The sequence below is a fragment of the Myxocyprinus asiaticus genome, chromosome 46 (assembly GCF_019703515.2).
Source record: "Myxocyprinus asiaticus isolate MX2 ecotype Aquarium Trade chromosome 46, UBuf_Myxa_2, whole genome shotgun sequence".
NCBI lineage: Eukaryota > Metazoa > Chordata > Actinopteri > Cypriniformes > Catostomidae > Myxocyprinus > Myxocyprinus asiaticus.
The window spans coordinates 24,045,032-24,057,310 of NC_059389.1; the positions used below are offsets into that span (position 1 = coordinate 24,045,032).

Below are 12,279 nucleotides of genomic sequence, written 5' to 3' on the forward strand. Positions count from 1 at the left end.
GAATACATTTTTTCTTCGATAAGAAAGCATGCTCATAAACTCTGATGGAAACACCTCTATCGAAAATACTTTCATCATTCAATAAACAGAGTATCATTGCATAGCATCTTAAAAGTTGTTCTGGTTGTTCTGAAATGCCAAAGCCTCTCACCAAAATGATAAGCCCCTTTCCCACATACAGTCCCGGTACCCCCGGTACTTTCTAGATGACAACTATAAACAGTGTCTACCATATCTCTTCTGACATGGTTTGCATGCGCAATTCAATATCAACAACAACAACACCGATGGAGCACGCCAGTATCGGAGCTACAATTTTGTTAGGGCTGTTTTACACAAACTGTGTCTTTAGTTACAGTCTTTACACTGGGCGCATGAGCCGCATGGTGCTGCGTCTGCAGTGCGTCTGTAGCTGCAGTGAAGAGGAGAGATGAGCACATGCTGAACTCAGTGGAAAACATGCACTATAAACCTATTTCAGTCATGCCAACTCTCGAACAGATTTAGCATGTGAATGTGGGTATGACATATTGAAAGGATATTGGTCTTGGTGGACTAGATCTGCTATGCTGCTGCAGAGCATGTATGGAGACTTGTTACTGCTAGAAAAACACATACATTCTGAGTTAGCATGTGGACATGCTGTTGCTGCAGCACAATGAGACAAAACGCTTAACAAAACAAACAATCCCCCAACAAAGCAGGTAAGCTGCACAAATACATAACACATAAATACAAAACACAACCTCCCAACCAGGCAAATCTATCGCCATGACTTGTGTACTGCTGCTGCTCCAAAGAGCCATGAGTTTTTGCTAGCTAAGTGTGCCTTGGCCACGGGCCAAATGGCGTAATACTAATGAATAGGGGTGTGACGAGATCATGTGCCACGAGATCTCGCGATATTAAAACGTGACGATATTTCTCGTTGAGGTGAAAAGCTGTCTCATGTTATCAGCATGACAGAGTGTGAGGGTGAAATTAGCATAGAAGATGCCCCTGCCACTTTTGAATCGTTTGTGTGGTAGCATTTTAGGTACCCGGTGGAAACAATAAACGGCAACAGAGTGACAGACTAGACACAAACAAAGGCTGTGTCTCGTTTGGAAGGCTGCGTCCTCCGGAGGTTGCATTTGTTTCATTTTTTCTATTGTCAATGCCTTTTATGTATATGCACTTACATTTATATAATTGTTAACCTTTTTTGCATTCCCAATAAAAAATAAATAAATAAATAAAAATGAAACGAGACAGCCTCGATGACGTATGCGGCCGACAAATGCAACCTCCGGAGGACGCGGCCTTCCAAACGAGACACAGCCAAAATGTAAGCACTGTAAGAAAATAGTGCCGTACACCGCAGCTAACAAAAGCACTATGCAAAGACACCTACAGAACCACCGCAGCTCTCAACTAAAATCAACCAGGTCTGAAGAGACTCATGTGAAATCATACAGGAGAGAAGCCAGTCAGTTGAGTTTGTGGCAAAACCTTTTACAGTGCTTGCATATTGTTCTGTGTTTTATTGCATATGATAATTCATACTCAGAAAGTAGAACTGAAGTGACATTCATTACAAGATGTTTTGCATTTTGTGACTTTCAGTCAAATAAAAGACTATTTTTCCAGTCATATACACTACCGGTCAAAAGTTTTGAAACACTTGACTGAAATGTTTCTCATGATCTTAAAAATCTTTCGATCTGAAGGCGTATGCTTAAATGTTTGAAATTAGTTTTGTAGACAAAAATATAATTGTGCCACCATATTAATTTATTTCATTATAAAACTTAAAAAAAATTTTTTTTTAAGTTTTTGAAATTGATGACTTGGACCAAATAATAAAGAAAAGCAGCCAATAAGTGCTCAACATAGAAAAGCATCCCAGGGTGATACCTAAAGAAGTTGAGAAAATGTCAAGAGAACATGTCTGCAAATTCTAGGCAAAGGGTGACTACTTTGAAGATGCTAAAATATAACACACTTTTGATTTATTTTGGATTTTGTTTAGTCACAACATAATTCCCATAGTTCCATTTATGTTATTCCATAGTTTTGATGACTTTACTATTATTCTAAAATGTAAAAAAAAAAAAAAATTATAATAAAGAATAAGTACAACTTTTGACCGGTAGTGTATATAGTGTTAAAATATCATCTCGTCTCGTTCTCGTGAACCCAGTATCATGTATTGTCTCGTCTCGTGAGCTAAGTGTATCGTCACACCCCTACTAATGAACTAAATTTCTATGTGTGCTTTGGCCTGCTTAGCTGAAAAGCTTAAACGCAAGTGACCTAACTCATAATGTGTACCTGAGCAAGGAAAGCCCAAAGATTATTTAACTAGTGACTTAAACTAGCTGTGTGTGGATTTAATTTAATCTAATGACCTAAGATATTGATGTGTGCCAGACAGATTTGGCTCAGGTTTACATTTTCTGAGTAAATGTAAAACAGGCTTTAGTTCCTGCAGTGGAAAAAGGCCTATTGACTACTATTACCTCCCAGAACAGTCTGACATGCTTTTGTTTCCGGAAATAAGGCATCTGCGGCTAGAGAACATTTGATCAGAGAGCATTTTATCTGCACAATCTAAACTGCAAGTAATTTATCACACTTAATAAAAGAGCCGCAGTGGCTTCAACTTCCATTTTCATTTCTATATTGTGCCAGTTTCTATATAAGATTTTGTTCTTTTACACACTGGAAACGCTGTTTTATCCGCAAATTGTTTCGTGATAACTTGGATAAAACCATGATCTGAGATCTGAGACTGCCGTAGTATCTATTTGCAGAAATATCGAAGATGTATCATTAATAAGCCAAAGAAATAAATCAACGTTTCATTAATCAAACAAAAAGGCATAATGAGACAGTGGTGTTATCAAACAAGAGTAAAATCCAAAATATATTTGTACTGTCCAAAAGATAATTTAGTCTTTAACAAACATTTCCCACCCTCTCTCTGACTTTTTTGAAATTCAACAGTAAATTTTTTTGATGCTGTGGCTTTAAGAAATACCCTACTTGGATGAGAAATAATCAACAGTACTTTAGTCCGCTCACACACGCGCTGTGGGCTTGCTGTGACAGACATTTTGACAGATTCATGAAACAATCTGCGCAGAAATCTGATCTATACACCATTAATATCTGACTGCAATTAAACTGTCAGACAATAAAAAATGTCGAAAATAAAAAATGAACTTCAGTCGTTCATATATAACATTAATTTCAATAAATGGTCTTTTTTGGACTGTGGATGAAGTTTTGAGATCTGAAAGTTATAGTGCAGTATGTTTTCATAGGAAAGTACATCAAGCTCTTTTATTTCAAAAGTTAAAGGAAAATTTGTAATCTCTTGATATTACCCATTTTTACTACTTTTCATCCTTTCAGCCTTTTTTGATTGACTTGATAACTGCAACAATGCAATTTATTACCCACAATATTTTATATATATATATATATATATATATATATATATATATATATATATATATATATATATATATATATTTATACATTTATAAATTTTATAAAATTTGTACTGTATACATTTTAAAGGGGTCATGTCATGCATTAGCCTGCTTTATTATTTTCATTGTGATTTAATTATAATGTTAGTAAAGGTTTTTGTACAAAGAAGTCATAATGTAGTATTACATTACCTTTTTCCACCCTGTCTCTAACCATCTCTCTGAAACACTCTGACATTTCTTTGTTGCATAGCTGCTTCAATATAATTCCCTTTTAAGGAAATACAGGATGTTCGCCAGTTGACTGGGGGAGGGGATCCCTCTCGACTGTTTCGCTGCTTAAATATGTGAAAATGCGCGTTCATTTTATCCAAAAAACAAAACCAAAATAAAAAAATAGGACCTCATGGCTAATATGAGGCAGTTGAGACAGCTGGCAACATTACAAGCATATACTTTATCATTGTCTTTTGTTGCACTACGCGTTCTTGTCACATAATAAAATAACTTAATCTCAAATTAACATTTTGTTAGCAATTATGTATTTCTTTGGTAACTGTGTAATAAGCATGATCTGCTCCACATTGGAGTCCTGATCATGGTTTATTTTGCAATAAAATGGCTGACTATACAATTCCTTACATATCAAACACAGACAGATGAAACAGTAGTATTACATTTGTTACTCACCAGCATTACTATCATGTCCAATTTAGTTGTCACTGCTCCATCTTTCAATATAAGTTTCTTTGCAAAGTCTGAATCATAACAGTTCTCAAAAGAATCCTTACTACTACTGTAAAACTATTGTAACAATTTCAAAACACTTTCAGAGTTAGAGTACCTCAACCGCTCTCTCTCTCTCTCTATCCATTCACCCTGATGATTACATATGTTGTGGAGGTGGGGATATTCAAATGACAGTGCACTGTGATGTCACAATGCGGCCAATTTCAAAACGAATCGTTTTTGCAGGGTGAAAACAATAAATGCTCTTTTCGGACTGGAGAGGAAGTTTTGAGTTCTGAAACTTACAGTATGTTTTTAAAGTACAATGACCTCTTATATGTCAACATATCAAGGAAAATTTGATTTCTCATGACATGACCCTTTTAAAGTATTTCTTTTCTCCGTATTTCAAAATGTTTGAAGAAGTCTGCTTAGTCTACTTTCATACCATTTTTTGTCTACCATTCTGCAGCTTTTTGAAGTTAATATAAATACATCCATTCTTTTTATCTGTTCATCATGTTTACAGAGCTTTGAGCTTTGGCTCCAGAGGAGGGACAGAGACGATTTAGTGACTGTATAGGACACTGCACTGGAAAAGTAAAGTCTTGCAGCAGCCAAAGACCACAGCATAAAAGCAAAGCCTTCACTCTGAATAAAATACTATTCCAGTCCTACACTAATAAAATTTGCAAGCACACAAAATTATGCATTACTTAGAAAAAACGATGTGTAGTCCTCTAAAGACAACTGTCTCCAAGTGTTTAAATCAGGCTATTCAAACAAATGGCTTGCCAAGTTTTTCCAACTAAAATCTTCAATTGATGATTCTCTGTAATTCAAAAATATGGCATAGAAAAACAGGTAGCTGTGGAAACTGATCTCTGATACGATTAACAATACAAGTATGTGCATAGTAATCTATGTAATTATACAGGCATTCAAATAACTTACAAAGATACAAATTTTGAGCTCAAAAAATAAAACTGCACTGTAAAACTTGATTAAGACAAATGAGCTGAAACTCTGAAAACTTATAAAAGTATATTACAGAAGTAAATGACAGAAATTATTGTGACAAGTTAAATTAATGCAAACAAAGATGTTGTTTATTGGAAATAGCTGGCTTTTCTTCTTCAATCAGAGTTGCCTGATGTTGGCCAAAATATGTTATGCTTGCTGAGTATGATTGTTTACATATTTTAGACAAATAACCAATTGCATATTTTTCATATGAATTGTTGACAACCCAGATATAAACACATGATATGTGAACCAGGGATACTACAAAATCTGCCAGTATGAACCCATAATTCTTCATTATGCTGCATTAAACTAAGCAGCTCATATTTTTGAGAATTGCACATATACTTTGGGGTGTAAAAAATTTTTTTATCGTATTGTGTACATACATCGTAAAGCCAGAGGTCAGGTTCCTCAAGTTTTTTTTTTCCACCACTAAATAACATTGAAAGACGTTTTTTCCTTACTATAGTCACTTTAGCTTGATCACTGGGGGATTTAAGACATTAAGGCATGATTTTCTATACAGCTGCTTTGAAACGATGTTTATTGTGAAAAGTGATATACAAATATAAATTACTTGAGTGTAGACAAACACATTTTTCTCAAGAAAAACATAAAAATTTTGAGTTCATATTAGTTTTTCTCATTACAATAAAACAGAATAAATGCAGTTCTATTGTTTAATTTACTTTATTATAGAACTCTGCTTTTTGTTGCCAATGTCAGACATGTTGTGTCATTTATGACCTAAAAGACATTTGTGTTGAATCCTTGAATAACTTTGAATGAAACATTTGTGGGCTCTGTTTTTTTTTATTTTTTTTTTATCGTATTGTATCGTATCATATCGTGAGGCTTTGTATCGTATCATATCATGACATTTGTGTGTCATTACATGCCTAATACTCAAGTATTCCCTTACGAAACATTTCGTGCCTTTCTAATACATTTTTATCAAGTCATCCTCATAGCCAGTCGTAAGAGGTACATTGACTTGAATGTCTTTGGAGACATATGGTGCAGTGGAACCCCTATAAGAGTGCTCTCCAATCTGAGCCAAAATGAAAAAAACATAATGGAACCAAATGGAAAGACTGGAGTCAATATGGGGCTCTTGCCAAAATTCTAATTATTGATTTATACAGGGTTAGGAACAGTTCAGATTTGTGGCTGCGAATTCAGGGAATGCATTAACATTCAAATCACATTTTAAATTGGCCCATCAATTTATACTCAGAACTTGAACTGGCTGAACTGAACTCAACATGAACTGATTCTTCATCTACACTTTTTAGGTGAGGGACTCAGCAAATACACTCCATTCACATGACTATTAGTGGGCATGAAACAGAGTAATGCTAAAATAGAAATCGAAGCAGGGTTTAGTTGTTTACGACTGCAAAGTAAAGTCCTTGCCCCATTAATATTGAATTCAATTGATGTGTGGTCACATATGTGCATATACCGCCAATTTTACAACGTCTTCAAATGTGGCTCATCCTATCAGAATTCAAATAATTTTCACTCCATTTGTACTTTTTGTCTCTGTGAGCTGATAAAAGCTTTGTCCTTAATTTTGACTGGCCTTTAGCGTCCATGACAACAGATGGAGTCCTGTGGCCAAGTCAGATGTAAGACATTGTAAGCAGTTTTATGCATCCTCTTCCTTACGAATGTTAATTCAATCTGCTACATTTACATTACAAAATTAGTAAAATACAAAAGCAACAAACTACTTTGACTGTTATCATGCATCCCGTGCAGCTTTTACAAGACACAATGTCAAATTGTAACTTTTGGAGACCCCCATTCTGTGTCTTGCGTTTTTGCACCCATCTGCACAATTTTTAATTGTTGGTCTATGTAACCATGCACTAGATGGACGTCTTTGATCATTTTGATGTGTTTAACTGCTTGTGAGCCAGACACAATATCAAGCTTTGCAAAGGAACTGTTATTGAAAGATGGGGCAGTTAAAAACACTATTGGACCCAACTGCAAAACCATATGTAACCAATTTCATTCACAAATATTTCAATTGTCATGACTGTTTGATAGTTTATGGTGCCACTGTGCTTGAGTGAACAGTTTAATATATTCGGATGCAATGTGTTGGATGTGTGTTATGTGTAAACCCTGAAATATAGTTTTATAATGTTGTGGAGCTGGTTCATTCTCTTCCAATTGAGTTTCAAATATATATGCCTGTATTCAAAGGGGCTGCACGATGTTGGCCAATCATAACAGTGGGCGTTTACGTTGAAGTTTTAAGGAGGCACTGAGGTCAAAACAGAACATTTCAGCCAGAGACAGGATAGAAAATGATCATATATTATGACTGTTTTGGTGCAAAAAAAAAACTTTATCAAAAACATTATCAGTGGACCTCAGGGAAGAAAAAAGAATTATAAAAAAAAAGAGTATGTCATGACAATGACCCCTTTTAAATGTGTTCTCAGAATCTAGGACTCGTAAATAAAGACCAATACATGGCATGTTTGTTTGTGGGCAGGTTATGAAGTAACATAGTCAGTTACGTCATTGGTCTGCATCCAATGTTCGGGTATACTTCGTTTTTTTACTAAGTTTAATGCGTTCGACACGTGCACCAGCACAGACGAGGACAGCCCGATTGACAAGAAAAACCAGCCCGCAAATGGACAGTCTGTGCAGACTGTTATGATGATGAAATTTGAATCACGCATACTGTGCACAATCCAATCCGGAATGTGGAAAATCGAAGTATACTTTGGCCTTTAGTGGAAACATGGACTGATTCTGACCAGCACCCTTTTGGTGGAAAAATTAATGTGGTCAACCAATAGAACGATAGTGGGCATTTTGAACCCTTTTGATCCGGCCACTGAACACACTCATGGAGAGTCTCTGAGTGCCTCCCCACCATGCAATCCATTCAATCATCTACACATCATGCTGAGCACAAGTGATCACTTAGTGAGTCTAAAAAGAGCGCTGCAGAAGTCAATCAAGCACCATTTGTGAACATCAGAATGGAGCACTTGGATAAATGACAAGACAATGTCCATTTGGTGACTGCACTGCTGGATCCAGCTTTTCGACAGTTCTGACGTCATTATGCCACATGAAGGCTAAACTAATAATGCAATTTATATTTAGAATACTAAAAAAGCAATAACTTAAGTAATTTAAATGTAACAACTAGTTAATTAAGTATATTCGGTGTGATCTCATTAGTAAACGTAATATCAACGTATTGTCAGCTTCTAAAATTAGAGCTGTCAAAAATAAATAAATATGTTTAATGCTGTTCAGTCTTAACCAGTTTTAACTATTGGTTCCATTTGGTCTCATAGAGCCAATTTACTACATAAACTATATTTTTTCAAAATTATTTTTTACTTATTTTCCTGGTGAAATGAACACTAGAGGCGCTACAACAACAATGATTTTTGTTCCCTTTAACACATATAGGGCCCTATTTTAAGAGCTGAAGCATTACACAAAATGCAATGCCTTAAGTCATAAGTGCAAAGTCAATGGGCATGGCCATGAAGTTTTGGTATTTTCGTGCAAGCATTCGCTAAGTCTATGCACGAGTGGGTTTGGCGAAATCATACACGCAACCCGCAAAAGTCTGGATCAAGTGCAACAAAAAAAGTGCATAATTATTCTTCTCAAAACAGCTATGACAGTGATTGTCAGGGATTAATTTAATGTTCCACTATATTTTAAAAGTTTGGACATGAACTTTATTACCACCTGCTGGTGGAATCTCCAAGCTGCAAATGCAGGAACTGAATTTGGACTTTGCGCTGATTTAAGACGTGGTATTGAAACGTCTTAGTGCAATGACCAAATTCTTCAAAGAGCACACAAATTGACACATGAGCCGAGTGACACAGAAGCACCACAAAATGACGTGGTTGCTTCAGCAATTACATTTTTCATCTCACCTTTACTTTTTATGACACTATCAGTTAGGTTTAGGTTTAAGGTTTAGGGTAGAGGTCAGTTTTGTTGATTTAAAACTCTAGAGAACGTTAACCTTAAAAACCTCATCGGTTTGGAAGAAAATTTAACTTAGCACCACTCAGTGGATATTTCACCTTGGAACTGCTGCAATGCATGTAAGGAGCCACAAAACATATCATTTTACATATCACCCTTGCAAAGGTTTCGAAAATTTCTGTTCTGACCAGTCGTCAAAGAATTATTAAATATTTGTATGGCTAAAGTTTTGAATGGGTAAAGTGTTTTAGTTTTAGATGCAGTCAATACGTTGATATTGTACGTTTCAGGTTCTTTCCAAGAGACAAATATGAATGAGATCACCCTGATATTGTTTCTAATGTTATTGATGCTAACCATCGATAATAAATGTGGAAAATCAACATTACAGAGAGAGTTAAGAAGCAGTATCTTCCCATGAATATCAGGTTCATTCCAAGGCTTTCTCAAGCATGGAGCAATGGGAGTTCTGGCTTTGCCTGAGTCATTCGGGCCCTATTACGCAAGCTTATCCTACCAGGCTCAATGCAAGACTGGCTAACTGGAAGTAAATTGCAACTTGTTTAAGCCAAGTCTCTCTATTACTATAGCTCGTACTTCTGCTATGTTTGAATTATAGATACGTCAGATGCACTATATACAGTAAGGGCTGTGATTTAATCAAATAAATAAATATTTAAATACATTGTTCTCTGTAGTGTATTATACATATGCTAAACATGTGCTAGGCTAATGAGCTGAGCGTGTTATATTTACAGCGCTCAAGATTCACTTATTGCACATTTGCGTAATTCCGAATATACTTGGCCGCTAAAAGTTACTATCCAAATCTAAAGTAAGCCCATAACATTGGGTGCTTGTGGACAGGAGAGTGTATGAGAGCATTTCTTTACAGTAAAAGGCTATTGTCCGTTCAACTACAAACAAAACATCGTCCTTCAAAGTTCTGCCAAAATAAAAGCTTCTGCCAAAATAAAGGCTTAACCGGACCGCACAACAATGCCGCATGCAAGTGTAAATTAGTACACAAATATGCTACTGTTTTATAATAATAAGAATAAGAATGATCATAATAATACACAAAAATATATTTCCATAATAATTTCTTAACTGTAATAACTTATTATTGGGTTCCAAAACATTATGCTGAAAAGTGGGCTTAGACCCTATTACAAAGAGGACAAAAACAGGTACACAGTGAACAGATACAATGTTTTTTTTCGCCCTCTGTGTTTAACTTTTTTTTTTTTTATTATTTAGTCTGGTTCTTTTTAAGAGGACTCAAGTGTGAACACCCTTTCTTGAACAGTATTTCTATTGGCAGTAGAGCATCTTTGCCAATGACTTAATTTTGGTTAAAAGCAAATACTTACTAGTTTGTTTCTAGTTACTAGTTTCCCCAAATGTTAATAATCATATAATAATTCAAATCACAGTTCAAATCACAATATTTTTTTGTCCAAATCGTTCAGCCCCAGATTGGGTTAGGGAAAAGTTTAATAAAATATGTATTCCTGTTGAATGTCTAAAAATACAAATCGCTTTTGGTGGTGGAAACTGGAGCTCACACGTGACAATAAGTTCAACAACACTTCCATCTTCGGCTACCAGGGGCAGTGATTCAAAATTTCAGTAAGCACAGGCCGATTTCAGAGGCAGAACTTTTCACCTTTTGTCACCAAATTCACAGTGAGATCGGTCTAAATAGTAAGAGTATTATGGTACTATGGGATTTGAACAAACCTATAACCCCAAGTATTAAACTTCAGCACATAATTTGTCCTGAAATGTTTTTGCTATGGGCATGAATGATATCTCAGATCATGTGGCTTATTAAGGAGAGGTGTGCTACTAACAATCCCATAGATTTGCATTGAAGTCAAAACCTGAGCCAAATCTAGAAACCAGAATATCATCAACACTTGTTAGTGGTTTCTTTGGAATTGGGCCAGTAAGCACTATGTAGAACTACCAAGCAACTGCAAACCACTTAGCACCTTAGCAACCACATAGACGTGCCCTGGCAACCACCAACAAACATCCTTGTATTATGGTAGCAGGTTTAGCATGGGCAAGCACCACTCACATTTTCTTCCAAGTGGAGATGGAGATTTGTCAGTGCATTTTGGTTTAAATGACAAATATAAATTTACAGTACTTTCATGTATAGATTTTCTATTCTATTCCTATTCATGTGACATGAAAAACCTCTTAGTGCACTATGTCTAGAGTCATGATTGACACTAAATACCATACACTTCTAAACACTATGTTTGCTCTTTTTACATTTATGAATCTAAACTAAAAAATGAAATTAACATCACTGAATCAACCTGAACACATTAGATTACATCAACAAAAAAATTTTTTTTAGGGTTATGGAAGATAGCAAAGCAGTCCGAAGGTAATTTATTTTAGATATAAAACCTTAGAAGTGGACCATACCCATAAAAAGAGATCCGCACAATGTGCAACGTTCGGATTTCAGACACAACCTTTTTCATTCACTGCATGTTACTGTATTACCATACAATAGAAAAGTGTATTACTCCAGCTTCGATATTTAGCCACTTTTTCACAATAAAAAATAGTTACTGCAAGAGTAATTTCTTAATTTCTGTCAACATATCAACATGAGAGTTGACATGATGTAAGCTCCTGTTGATTTGTCTCTAGCAGGCTTTAGTGAACAACATTCAATAGAACGTTTAGTACAAAAGTATGCACATTTACAGAAATATTGATAGATTCTCATATGTTTACTTCATAAAGAATTATAATCCATGTCCATTTTCACTAAATTATGCGCTACGAAGGGCTAAAGCACGTGCTTTAATACTCTAATATGGTTTCAGTTACATTCACCCATATACTATCTATATAATACGCCCTCTATTATGACGGTAAAATTTTGGTTTAACTCACTCCATGTAATGTGTTTCAAAAGATGATCTCCACACTCCTTTTTGGCAAAAGGTAAAAAGAAACATGAATTTGAATATACAATATATATACACTTTCACAAACTATATATAGCGTGTTACTTTTCCTTGCT

General features: G+C 35.4%; 2 protein-coding genes across 4 annotated transcripts in view; one reads left to right on the forward strand and one right to left on the reverse strand.

Moving 5' to 3' along the window:
* The window catches only part of LOC127436191 (ras association domain-containing protein 8-like), a 39,442-nt gene that overhangs the window by 14,903 nt on the left and 12,260 nt on the right, over window positions 1-12,279 (reverse strand). The window contains exon 1 of one of the 3 annotated variants that reach the window (XM_051690198.1): window positions 3,672-3,719. The exons of the other annotated variants lie outside the window; for them this stretch is intronic. The gene's annotated coding sequence lies outside the window, so the exon portion shown is untranslated. Of the gene's footprint in view, window positions 1-3,671; window positions 3,720-12,279 lie in introns of those variants that run through there. 3 annotated transcript variants of the gene reach the window in all.
* LOC127436201 (GTPase KRas) overlaps window positions 1-12,279 on the forward strand; it is a 50,860-nt gene that overhangs the window by 266 nt on the left and 38,315 nt on the right. The gene's annotated exons all lie outside the window — the stretch shown is intronic.